This window comes from Phasianus colchicus, chromosome 11, assembly GCF_987193195.1.
Source record: "Phasianus colchicus chromosome 11, bPhaCol1.hap1.1, whole genome shotgun sequence".
Classification (NCBI taxonomy): domain Eukaryota; kingdom Metazoa; phylum Chordata; class Aves; order Galliformes; family Phasianidae; genus Phasianus; species Phasianus colchicus.
The window spans coordinates 2,748,570-2,761,615 of record NC_143446.1 but is presented as its reverse complement, the minus strand read 5'-3'; the positions used below and the strand labels follow the sequence as shown (position 1 = coordinate 2,761,615).

General features: G+C 44.7%; 1 long non-coding RNA gene across 1 annotated transcript in view; it reads left to right on the top strand.

The window, feature by feature from the left end:
- The first annotated feature begins 377 nt into the window (after positions 1–377).
- The window catches only part of LOC149916374 (uncharacterized), a 29,151-nt gene continuing 16,482 nt past the window's right edge, over positions 378–13,046 (top strand). The window contains exons 1-3 of the long non-coding RNA XR_016470037.1: positions 378–1,022; positions 7,341–7,525; positions 8,247–8,423. This is a non-coding gene — a long non-coding RNA (uncharacterized LOC149916374). The remainder of the gene's footprint in view (positions 1,023–7,340; positions 7,526–8,246; positions 8,424–13,046) is intronic.

Here is a 13,046-nt window from a genome sequence, read left to right as displayed (position 1 = left end):
TGATTCCAGTTATGATTTCCACTCTACTTTTAACCATCACGCATAGCAATCTTCCCATGGTAACAATGCATTTTCTAAGGAGGAGTCCAACATTCTCTGTGCATGTGTCCATTCACCCCACTGGATACATGTGTGTATGGGGCACATGCCTCAGGGGGCACTGATGCTGCTTGTGCAATGTTCAGAGTACTTGGGCTCATGCTCTTGCAAGGGTTTTGCAGAGAGAGGACTGCAGGAGCCTTGGTCTGTACGTGAGCAGCAGCCAGCTTGTTGAGTGCACTGTGATTTGATTCAGACAGGAGCCAGACTCATCCTTCCAACTTTGCTCTGGCTTTAATTCTTGGCATAATTTCACGGCTTCTGTCAAGTCCCCAGAAAATTAACTTTATGGGAAGCCAATGAAATTACCAGATCACGTTTCAGCCTGCTCTATTGATAGTCTTCTGCTGCCCTGCACCTGCAGCAGTGTACTAACATTTTGAGGGAAGAGCCATTTGATGCAATTCTACCTTATACAAAAATTCTGTAGGAGCTATAACACAAAATACTGAGGCCAACAGATAAGCATAACTGTGGTACATTCAGCATTACTTGGTAGAGAGGAATTTTTGTTTATTGACTTATTCCTATCCATGGGAAGAGCATTTTCTGGCATCGGTGGTATCCTGAGCAGTTATTTCAGTGTAAAACACAGGCAGGGCAGAGCTTTCCCAGCTGTGTCTCTGGGCAGAAGAGACTGGCTTGCTCCTCCACCAGCTTCCTGCACCTCCCTGGCCAGGCAGAAATGATGCAGTCGGCAAGGTGATTCAGCACAGCGTCTGTGAGATGGTGGCAGTGAGATGGGATACTACCACAGAAGGGGGTCAGCCAGGGATAACCAGTGCCTGGGTGCTTAGAGAGAAAAATCCAAAAATTCTACCTTGAGTTCAGGAACTACTGCTTGGAATTAGGAGCTTCAGAAATGTGCATCAGTTTGAAGAGTGATGATAAGTCAAGCAGGATTTGTACAGACACCATGAGAGGTGAGTACAAGCTCTAAATACATGATTTTTAACCACTCCAGTTGGATCCTTTTGGCATTACAGTGACAACCTTGGCATCATCACTCCCACAGTTGTCTGCAATTAACAGTTGCACATTTGAGCCTCCTGGTGTTCATTCACATGCAGGTTCTGCCTGAAACCCCACTGAGGCTGCAGATGAGACCACGGAGTAAGCTCTGAGACGTTTGATGGGACGAATTTCAGACCTTCTTTTTCTTTTGTCCCTGATCATCAGAATTTTCTTCCTAGAATGAATAATCTCTTTTCCCTTTGCTCTGTTTTTCTCTCACAGCACTGTTAGTGCTCTCAGAAATAACAGCAGTAGGTCAGACAGCAGTGTCCTAGTGGCAACATTTTGCTCCCTGACTGCCCCAGCTGTGAGTTTATCAGCACTTATTAGTGCTGCAGCTCCCAAAAATATTTAGCCTCTTCAGCTGGAAACTGAAAGTCTATCTACAAAGAAAAGCCTGATGATTTGGGAGGCTGTCGTTCTCATTTGTAGCGTATGGGCAGTAAGAGAGAAAGCAGAATCTGAATCAATATCCTGCTTGAAGGACAGGATTAGCTTTAATGGAACAAAAGTATAATCCAGGGAAATTCATAGTGAAGTACTTTCCCATACCGGGGAAGCTTACTTGCTGATGTCACATATTGTTGCTGGCAGAACTGAGACTCAGAAAGTGACTAATGGCCAAACTTGCCTTAACCACAAGGCATTTCTTGGCTCTTGAACATTAGAATGAGTAGTTCGTATTTTATCTCAATTAGAAGTGAGCTGTGTGTATGGGGACATTGCACTCCACATTTAAATTGCATTTTGAAAGCCATAGCTTCTTTTCCATGAGGAGAGAAGAGGAAACCAGAAGCATATACCTGTTTGCCAAGTTAATATGAAACAAATAGTTGCAGAACTTCTTTCTGCTAGCTTATGGTTAACGTGACTTCCTTGACTTCTCCAGAATGAAAGATGTTTTACTGAGAATCCTCATGTTTTCACAGATCTTTATGGAAGCTTTTTAGATGCTTAATTGCCAAACCCACCCTGTCACTAGTACTCCCATGCCACTGGCTCGAGTATTTCAGTACAGAGCAAAAAGAAATAGAGGCAGTCTTAAAGAAAACACCGTAACAGAAAAGCCTAGAACAACAGATGATCGAGGAACTTTTTATTACTTTTGGTTCATTCAGGGCTAGCTTAGTGCAAAGTCTTCCAAGGCAGAAGCTGGATGGTCTCCGTTCCAGTCCATTTTCTAGGGTTTTATCCCCAAGCAGCCCATACTTAGTTGAGATCTTAGTTTTGCAGAGCCCTTAGCTTGCCAGTACCCCTGGGAGACCTACTAGACTTCTATTCTAATGATCACAGCCTGGCCTTTGAGACCTCCTTGCCTTCTTCCTCAGACCCCTGATCATAACTTGAAATTATTTCCCACAGTGTCATGAAAACAAGTGAGAGAATTTCAGTTCCATCCTCTCTCTATTACTAATAGAGTAACACCTTGAAATCCCAGCTTCTAAGTTCTAACAGGCTTTGGAGAAACAAGCAGAATTTCTATTAGTTCAACAGCACAAGCTATAGCACATATTCATAATACTAGCCTTGCTTTTCGTCCCACACCACTTTCTTCTTCCATAAAATAGCTTAAGTTGATATCTGCAGCCAGTTCCCTACACCCTGTGGCATGAACCCTAAAAAACTGTCTTCTGTGCTCACTCCAGCCAAAGCCAGAGAATAGGAGATCACTTGATAACTGAAGAGGTTCTGACTTGATATATTGAGAAGATCTTGCTACAGCCTCACTCTTCCATTTGTTATTTATATAACAAAAGCAGTTCCTAGACCTAGAGATCATAAACTCTGGTCCTGGCTTTGCATTACAGCATGTTCTATTGCTCAGAGTTTGCCAAAGGGAGGAGCTTGGAGGAAAAGGAAGAAGACAGTTTATCCAGTTGACAGACCTGTCTTGCTCACCTAATCCACTCCAGCCCAGTAGACCTTCATTCTAAAGAGAATCAGCTTAGTTTTTTACCAGGTCATCTCATTTCATTGGCAGCTGAGTAATCTTTTTGGTGTTAACAACTGGGAATAAAATCACAGAACCACTGAGGTCAGAAGGGTGCTCTGCAGATTATCTAGTCCAAACCCCTCAGAGCAGAATTGCTCTGAGAATCATATCTGGTAGGGTTTTTAATATTTCCAAGAGTAGAGACTCCACAGTTTCTCCAAACAACCTATTCCAGTGTTTGCCCACTCTACAGTAAGGGTTTTTCTATTTCGAAAAGAAATTTCCTGTGTTTTATTCTGAGGCCATTGATAACCTCCAACCCCAGCCTTCCCTACTCCATACTAAATAACTCCAGCTCTCTCAGCCTCTTCTCTTAAGTTAAATGATCCAATCTCTTCATGCTCCTCTTGATCCTTCACTTGGTACATTTCAGTGTGTCCATGTCCCTCCTGTACTGGAAGCCCAGCTGCATCTCACCAGAGCTGAGTGGAAAGAGGATCATCTCCCTCCACCTGCTGGCAACAATTTCTCTAATGCTGAGAATGTGCCACAAAGGCACACTGCTGGCTCCTGTTCAACTAGGTGCCCACCAAGATGCCAAGGTCTTTCCTCTTCCAGTTGCCTTCCAGCTGGGGGTTCCCCATCCTGTAGTAGTGCCTGGGTTTGTTTCTCCCCAGGTTCAGGATTTGGCATTTCCTTTTGTTGAGCTGAAGGATGTTCCTGTAGGCTCATTTCTCCAGCCTGTCAAGGTCTTTCTAAATGGCAGCACAGCCCTCCAGCGAATCAACTGCTACTCCCAGCTCTGCACTGCCTGGGTCTTGTATACAGGAATTAATCTGAAAGACCGTGATTAATTTTTAAGTAAAAATTTATTTTTGTTGTTTTCACCAGCGATATGTTCTTACAGGATCTCATGGAGCTGTGCCTGAAGCACCAGGGATGTGCATTTCACCTGTGCATGAGTAACTCATAGCTCAAACACCTGATATCCAACATTCATGCTGGAAAATGGAGAATTCTACACAGTGACGATGGCATGCGTCCTATCCAGTCATTCCTTCTTTCTTTATTTGTCTGGTAAACTAAAATTATAGAATTAAAACTTAGCAGCTGCAAGTGAGAGAGGCCAATATCCTCTGTGGATGACTCATTCCTCTTGTGTTTCTTGGGGGTTGAGTTCCTGAGGAAATGAAAACATGTCAGTGTCTTTTTTTTCTCTCACTTCCTTACACAACACACTGTTCTGCTGCGTAGACTCACTGGTGCACAAATCTGTGGCTCCTCTCTGTGTCAGGCTATGTGTGCTGCCTGATCTTCTGTACCACAGAGGCAATGGTGAAGTGGTGTCATGGCATGCCAGCTGCTGTCTCTAGTGTGTTATGTATGACCAAGGAGGATGAAAATACCCATCAGATGGGCAGAGATTGAAATGAGAGTAAGGGTGAGAAATGGAAGAGTGGCCACATGATGTTCCAGCAGAGTGATGACAGCCAAGTGATGTTTGATTTTCAGTGGAGGAGCGCTGAAAACTTCAAGTGTTACATGGCCTTGCAAGACCATGAGAAACCAAACAGAGGAAGTCAAGTGGTGGTTGGTTTCAGTCACTTCATCACTCGTAACCCGTGGTGCCCTGCTTTCCAGATGGCACAGTATTCACTGAGAGCCTGCAGCTGGTAGGAGTAGCAAGGTTTCACCTCCTCCAAGCTTCCTTGAGGTGAGGATGAAGAACACAGCTAGGGGCTGGGGCCACTGGAGCAGTATGCCAAAAGAAGTGGTGCAGCGTGGTGGCAAACTCCATGAAATGATGTGAATTCTTCTGGCCAGCTGAGCTGAAGAATTAAAGAAGCAGGTTTTATCTGCACTAAGCTGACAGATCAGTACCCAGGAGTCCCAGTCCTCTCCTTTCATCCCTCGGCTACGCTGGGATTGCAGAGCTCTGGCCTCTTAGAAGGAGCTGTTTTGCCATAGGGGTTTTCCTGCCCTCTGGTGTAGTGAACCCTGCATCGAGTCCTTGGCTTTCTGATCTTAACATGCTGGACAGGAAAGGGGCTGACACATGCTGAGCTTTTCTGATGTTCTATGTTTTTAAATGCTTTTGAGACTTCTGCTCAAAAATGCTCTGCTTTGATTTCCATTTAATTTCCTTAAAATTGTCACTGGAGCTGTTGATATCTCTGACATGTGTCAAACGCATCCTTTTCTCTGCTCTTTCTCCTCTACTACGCAGTACATATAGAGATATATAAGAGAAAAAGGGTTCAGCTCAGCACTTCACTATCCTCCTCCACATTTCTTTGAGCACTCGTTCCGTTTTTTTTTAATTTAAGAAAAAATCACATAGCATAGTGCATCTAACTCAACATATAATTGTTACATGTAGAGTTTCCCCAGAGAATTATATGATCTCAATCTGTCTTCCTTAGGCAGCATATAATCATGCAATCTACTTGTTCTTTGCTGCTTTTTTTTCTTCTTCTCCCCAATACTTGTAGTAAGTCTTCCATCTTGTCTAGACGTTTTTGACATACACTGCCTGATCTTCAGCAGCTGCAGCAGTTCTGTTCTTCATATACCTCAACAGGTGTATAAACAGGTCCAGCACCTCAACAGCACACAAGTCCTAATTCCAGTGTGCCAGCATTGGGCACTATTGGGCAGCTATTCCTACCCCTTTCAGCCACATCTTTCGTCCCAACAGGGGGGCATTTTAATTTTTTTTTTTTTAAATACTGGGACTCCCTCTTAATGGGAAAACACCCGCAGTGACCAAAATTGTCTGTGATTGATGATCACTGGCTCTGGATGCTACAGTAATTGCTGTTAATAGATAGGTACGATCAGAATTTTTCCACTTCAGTAGGATTGAATAGGAAAAGTAGGGCTGACACCTTTTTTTCTACTTTTTTTAAGGAAAAAAAAAAAAAGAAGAAGATGGTATTTCCATCCAAAACCTCTTTGTAAATGGAAAGATGGCTGTGATATTTCTCGGAAACTGTGGCTTGCCTGCCTTGCTTTTCCATTGCCTCTCTTACCAGCCTGCATCCTCCACTATTACAGCACAGCTGGAGCTCTAAACCACCTGCCCAGTATGGGAAGATCTGAGACAATAGAGCATCATGTTGGCTGACCAAATATTCTCCCCAAATTCCCACTCAGTGCTGCAGCAGTATTTCGAGCTCCCATCAGAGGCCTGGACAGCACGCCACTACTGGAACAGCTCCGTTTTCTGTCAGCAAAAAGCCCTCATCCCATCCCCAGCCTGAATGGTAAAAGTCCTTCAGCTAACAGAGACAGAGGTTAAGTATTGCCCGAGTCTGGCAGAAATCTCCTTTCCTAGTTTGTGCACAGCTTATACTGGGGCAGAGAAGGGAGAATGAAAAATTATTTGCAGTCATGTATTCAAAAAGCATAAACAAAATTCCTTGGTGTAAGTTCACATCCCATCAGCTCTAGCTTTTTGCCAGCTATCTAGCAAACACGTTCCAAGGCAGGAATGTTTGCTGAGACAATATATTGCATTTTTTAGACGTTTGTACAAAGTAGAATTGAAATTCGTAACGGTGAGTATTTACCTCTCCAACCTGAACAACAAAACTGCCCTAATCCACTTGAAGATTAGAAACATACCAGGGTGCTGATGTGTCCAAAAGGCAAAACTTTGGATCCACGTAACAGATTTGAAGATTGTGCATACACACCCTGAATGCCCCAAGTACATACACCTTGCACAGCAACTGCAAAGCCCTGGGGCACTCCAGAGAGGAGGAAATAGCTGCAAACTGTGTTTTGTTGAACCCAGGGTTCCTCAAAGGCAATAGACCTCACTCCCATCTTTGACCACACTGCTGTGAGAGCTGTGCCCGACCTGGCAGAAAGCAGGGAATTGCTCTTTTCTGGTTTTGGGGATGTGATCAACGGAACCCAAGGCCACTGAGTGAGTTAGACCTACCCTGTGTTTCCTAGTCTCACCAGCCATTGATACTTGCAATCAATCCATTTACAAATCCACAGCAGCCTCTGCCACCAATAATAATAATAATAATAATAATAATAAAACTTGAAAAACATATATTGTAGATATGCTTTTGTTTCTCCTTTAAAAAAAACAATTATTATTATTATTTTATTTTATTATTTTGGAGCCTTCACAGATTGCATTTAACAGGTTCTTTCAGCAACTACAAAGTGTTCTGAAAAAATGACAATTCCTTGATCCAGGACTTGTCAATAAAAATCAACATTATGTTGTAGCAGAGTGATGTAACCTTGGTACACATTGCATTTGCATTTGCAGCCCTTGTGAAGAAACAAATTGCTTCTCCATGACTATCCGTGAGAAACTGAAGTAGCTAGAGATCAGCAGGCTGTACATCTATGTCTGTCACAGCACTTCTCTCTGAAGTCCAATGCAGAGTACATCAGCCCTGGGCGCCAGGAGACCTGACTGCTTGACTCTGACACTGACTCATTTGTTGACTGGTAAGTCATTGGAAATGACTCATTTTATCCCCCTGCAGATGCTGTGAGGGTTACCCTATCAGTAGAAAAGCTTCCTAAAACCCATCGCTGAAACTGGCAACAAATACTGCATCAGCACTCCTGATGAGCCCAGCTCTTCTCATACCATTTCACAGAGCTAAGCAGGGGCTATTCTGCAATGGGAGCTGATGGAAACTTATCAAAGCAGGACCCAAAAACTCCAATGGCTCAAAGCAACACATGAATAAGCCAAGTGAGAAACCAGACCAGATGAACAAAGGAAAAAAAACAATATGGCTTATCACCATTTGCTTCATATCCAGTGCTATCCACAACCAGCAACTACCACCACCAGCCCATTGACAGTGGCCAAGGCTATGCCATGATGCTTGGGCAGCAGGGCCCTGAGCCTCTACTATACCATTTGGAAGTGCTCTATTTTCCCAATAATATTCTCTGTTACTCCCTTAACTGGCAGCCCCGATCTGCCAGATCATTAATGAGAAACTAAAGAAGAGTGTCAGGCTAATAGAGAAGCAGTAATGAAGATTAATCTCACCCCAGAGAGGATAACAGGCCTTTTTGGAGACTTAGTGCACCACAACAGCATTTGGAGGGTCAAAAATAGTGCAATAAATGTTAATTAATAGCAAACTTCTCTTTTGCTCTTAATTATGAGCGGTACCTAGGGATTTCAAATAAGCCTCTCATTCCATTCTAGCTACTGCTTTCCCAAACCAGGACAAAAATATGATGGCAAATGGGAGCACAGGTCTCTCAAAGCGAGCCAACAGAGCCAGAGAGACTAGGATTGCCTACGCTTTATTCCCTGGTAGCAACTACACGTCTTCGTTTCTGAAGATGAGTTGGATGAGCTTCTGTATGCACCTGGAGTGAGGTAAGACCTTAAATGAGCAACTCCTGCACCTTGGGCCACATCAGGTTGCTCTCTCCATAACAAGCTCCTGGCACCTTCTGGGAGCCCCTGGAGTTAGTTCTCCCATGGTGCAAATTCTCACTGCATCACTTTTTGACAAAGGACGCTGCAGATGGTAGAAATGTATGTAAGGCTGCTACATGCACAGATGTTATTACTGGCCCAGAGAGTTCCTGAAGGCTGAAGCAGCATGGCAAGACCATGCATCACCACAGAGCCTTGCTATTTGGGAATGTGACTGAGTTCCAAAGCCTGCTGCTCACTTCCATTGTAGCCTTATGTCACTTCAGCCCCTTCACCTCAATTCCTCGCCCACCACATGAAGGCACTTTGGTGGCTGAGATCATAGTATCCCACATAATGCTACCACCTCTGGTGCTCATGTGTCCATGCTACCTCATGCAACTGCCTTCAAGACATAACTGTGGCAATGGCCTTCACACACATTTAATGAGAATGCTACAACTCCTCCTTCATCCTCCCTATGTAAATCCATAGGGGAAAAAAAAAAGGCAAAAAATACCCATAGATCATCCCTATACCAGAGGAGAAAGCACCAAGTTTTGCTGCTCTAGGTGATCCATAAAGCAGTAAGCAATTAGGATTCCTGTCTTGCCTGGCTGGAGCCCAAATGGAAGCAAATCCTCTGCAAGCAGGACAGTCCTTCCAGCTCCACAGTCCCACAGAGGGGAAACATACTGAGTCTAAAGAAAATCAATGACTTTGCATATGCTGTATTCAGAGAGGTGTCTGGCAAAGAAATTGCCCTACTTACCACAAAAGCAGCAACAGTGCCACTGCCACAGCAGGGGACAGACCAACTCCAGGCCTTGTTTCAGATCTTGTTTTCCTAATTGGAGCAGGCTGTGCTGCCAGAAAGAAAACTCTTTACAAGAGCAGAGGTACATATCTCCCACTACATTTTCGAAGGTGAGACAACAGCTCCATGGCAGCGTTTAACTCTTACCCAGTTGATATCCACTGCACCAGTCCATGCTTTCTACCCAGGAAAGATATAAAGGGAGAAATCAGTAAGCAAAGATGGGTAGTGGCTGCTGCAGTCAAGGACAGGGCTGCATGTTCTGCAAAGAAGTGCTTGGGTTGAGCACTTTGCAGCTTATTTTTCAGTAATTGCCAGGCAACTTTACAAAGGCAAACAAGTTAGTTTTCATATCAGTGGAGCAAAAGGAAGCCATCCTAATTCTGTCTGAACTCTTGCATAGGACTAATTGCCTGCTAAGCATTTCAAGGGGAAGCCCTGCCATTTCTATTACATTTACATGTCCTTTCAAAATGGTGTTGGCAAAGACTCTGGATCAGATGCCACCTCTTCCAACATGCACCCTCTGGTGAAGAGAACATTGGCAGGACCTGTTCAGGCCAAAGTCATAGATGCCCAACCTTTTGGCTTCAGTCACACATAAAAAAATAGTTAATGCAGGAACGGTGTGGGCCACGTATAAAATAAATAGTTAATGTACATAAGTAACAATTTTTTTTTTTTTTTTTTTTTTTTTTTTTGTTAAAAAATTAAAAGACAAGGGCAACAAAAACATGAAAGTAACATACTGGACACACATGGTCTAGAGGTATTCTGTCCCTCTGCAAGGAGCATGCTGCCCAGGCACCCACTGGAAATGCTGCTCCCTCAGCTTCTCAATAAAACGCCTTGGGCATTCTGTTAAGCTGAGCATTTAAAGGAAAGATGTACCCACCTCCCATCGACAGCAGGAGGAGGCACCTAATTCTGGTAAACTCATTTGAAAGCCTTGCATTTCAGGAGGAATTCCCCCACAATTCAGGAGGAAACAGTTACTGACATGATACTTCATAGAGACAGTCACAAATCCATGGGGACAGATGGGATCCACCTGAGGGTACTGAGGGAGCTGCCAGAAGTGATTGCTGAGCTGCTTTCCATCATTTAGCAGCAGTCATGGCCAACAGGGGAGGTCCCAGACCACCAGAGATCTGCCAGTGTGCCACCCACCTACAAGAAGGGTCAGAAGGAGAATCCAGGAAACTACAGGCCTGTCAGCCTGACCTCAGTGTTGGGAAGGTCACGGAGCAAATCATTTTGAGTGCAATCACTCAGCATGTTCAGGACAAGCAGGAGCTCAGGCCAAGCCAACATAGGTTCAAGAAAGGCAGGTCTTGCTGACCAACCTGATCTCCTTCTATGACCGGGTGATCCACCTGGTGGATCTGGAAAGGGCTGTGGATGTGATCTTCAGTAAAACCTTTAACCATCTTCCACAGTATTGTCCTAGAGAAACAGGCAGCCCGTGGCTTCCAGGGGTGGGCTCTTCACTGGGTGAAAAACTGTCTGGAGGGCTGGGCCCAGAGAGTGGTGGTGAATAGAGCTAAACCCAGTTGGTGACTGTTCACAAGTGTTCCCCAGGGGTTGGTATTGGTGTCTGTCCTGTTCAATATCATTATCGATGATCTGGATGAGGGGGTTGAGTGCATCCTCAGTAAGTTTGCAGTAGACACCAGTCTGGGGGAAGTGTTCATCTGCTTGATGTTGGGAAGGCCCTCCAGAGGGATCTGGATTGGCTGGATCGATAGGTCGCACTTTGAGTTCTGTGTTCAGTTTTGGGCCGCCTCACTACAAAAAAGGCATCAAGGCCCTGGAGAATGTCCAGAGAAGGGCAATGAAGCTGGTAAGGGGTCTAGAGCACAAGTCTTATGAGGAGCAGCTGAAGGAACTGGAATTGTCTGAAGAAGAGGAGGCCCTGGGGAGACCTTATCGCTCTCTACAACTCCCTGAAGGGAGGTTGTGGTGAGGTGGGCAGTCAGCCTCCTCTCCCATTATCTAGCAGTAAGACAAGAGGGAACAGCTTCCAGTTGTGTTAGGGGAGATTCAGGACATTAGGAAATACTTCCCTGAGTGGTCAGGCACTGTATCGGGCTGCCCAAGTAGTGGAGGTGATAGAGTCACCATGCCTGGAGGTGCTCAAGGACTGAGGGATATGGTTTAGTGGGAAATATTGGTGATGTGTGGACAGTTGGACTGCATGGTCTCAGAGGTCTTTTCCAAGACCTCTATTCTTAATCTATATACCCAGATTCTATGATTCTAGGCTGAGACCAATGGGATGAAGTTCAACCAAGTGTCGGGACTTGCACTTTGTTCATCCAGGCAATGCTACAGGTTTGAGGCAGAGTGGCTATAAAGCTGCATGGAGGAAAAGGACCTGGAGGTGTAAGTCAACAATCATCTGAACATGAGCCAGCAGTGTGCCTGGATGGCCAAGAAAGTCAATGGTATCCTGACTTGTATCAGAAATAGTGTACCAAGCATGAGCAGGGAGGTGATCATCCCCCTCTACTCAGCTGAGTGAGGTTGCACCTCAAGTGCCCTGTTTCACTTTTGGACCCCTCACTACAAGAAAGACATTGAGGCCCTGGAGCATGTTCAGAGAAGAGCAACAAAGCTGGTGAAGAATTGGAGCATAAGTCCTTTGAGGAGAGGCTGAGGGAACTGGGACTATTTAATCTGGAGAAAGGGAAGCTCAGGGGAGACCTATTACTCTCTATAATTCCCTGAAGGGAGATTGTAGCAAGGTGGAGGTCAGTCTCTTCTCCGGGTAACTAGCAATAGGACAACAGAGAATGGCCTAAAGTTGTGCTAGGGATGTTCAGGTTCGATATTTGGAAGAATTTCTTCTCAGAAACAGTGGTGAGTTATTGGAACAGGCTGCCCAGGGAGGTGGTGGAGTCACATCCCTGGAGGTCTTCAAGAACCATGTAGATGTGGCAGTGAGGGACATGGTTTAGTAGGCACAGTGGTGATAGGTTGGTGGTTGGTGGCACCAGATGATCACAGTGGTCTTTTCCAACCTTAATGATTGTATGGTTCTATTATTTCAAAGTTCTGCTCTAATTAGTCAAGTAATTGCCTGTCATGTCTGTGCTCTTAAGCAACTGGCAGTAGAGCTAACTTGCACTGATTCACCTTCTGACTCAGAGTCATTTATTTGCACAGTTTCCACCACTGGGAGTTGAAATAATGACACATGTTTTCCATACGTTCACAGGATTAATTCATAAACTATGAAGAATATATGACTTCATGTCCATCTATGCCAGGCTTTTCTAGCTTCACGACCAAATAAAAGCAACCAGATCTATTGTCAGTTCTAGGTGTGCTTAAATAAGCTTGGGGATATATTAATGCAGGCAGATTCTCTTTTTCACCATTTTTAAGACAAATTCCAGCACTAAGAGAGCTCTGAAGGCTGTGAGGATCAAAGACAAAGCCAATCCTCTACTGCAGAATTAGTCCCTCCTGCCTGATTTTGGCTGGTGTCTCCTCACTGTGCATGAGCAGCCATTTAGGGGACTTGAAAACCCTCCTGGCTCTGTGATTCGTCTCTAGCTTTGACTTCCACGTTATGTTTGCCCGACAGCTGGCAGCAGCTGAAATATGGTGACAGTGCTGCCCAGCACACAGCACCACAATGCTCTCATCAGGGTTAGTGCAAGCTACCTCCAGCTGCAGCAAGAGCCTCTGAGCCGTTTGCATTTATTCCCTCTTCTACTGTCCAAACTCCATCCCAGTGGCCTCATCTCCCACAGCCC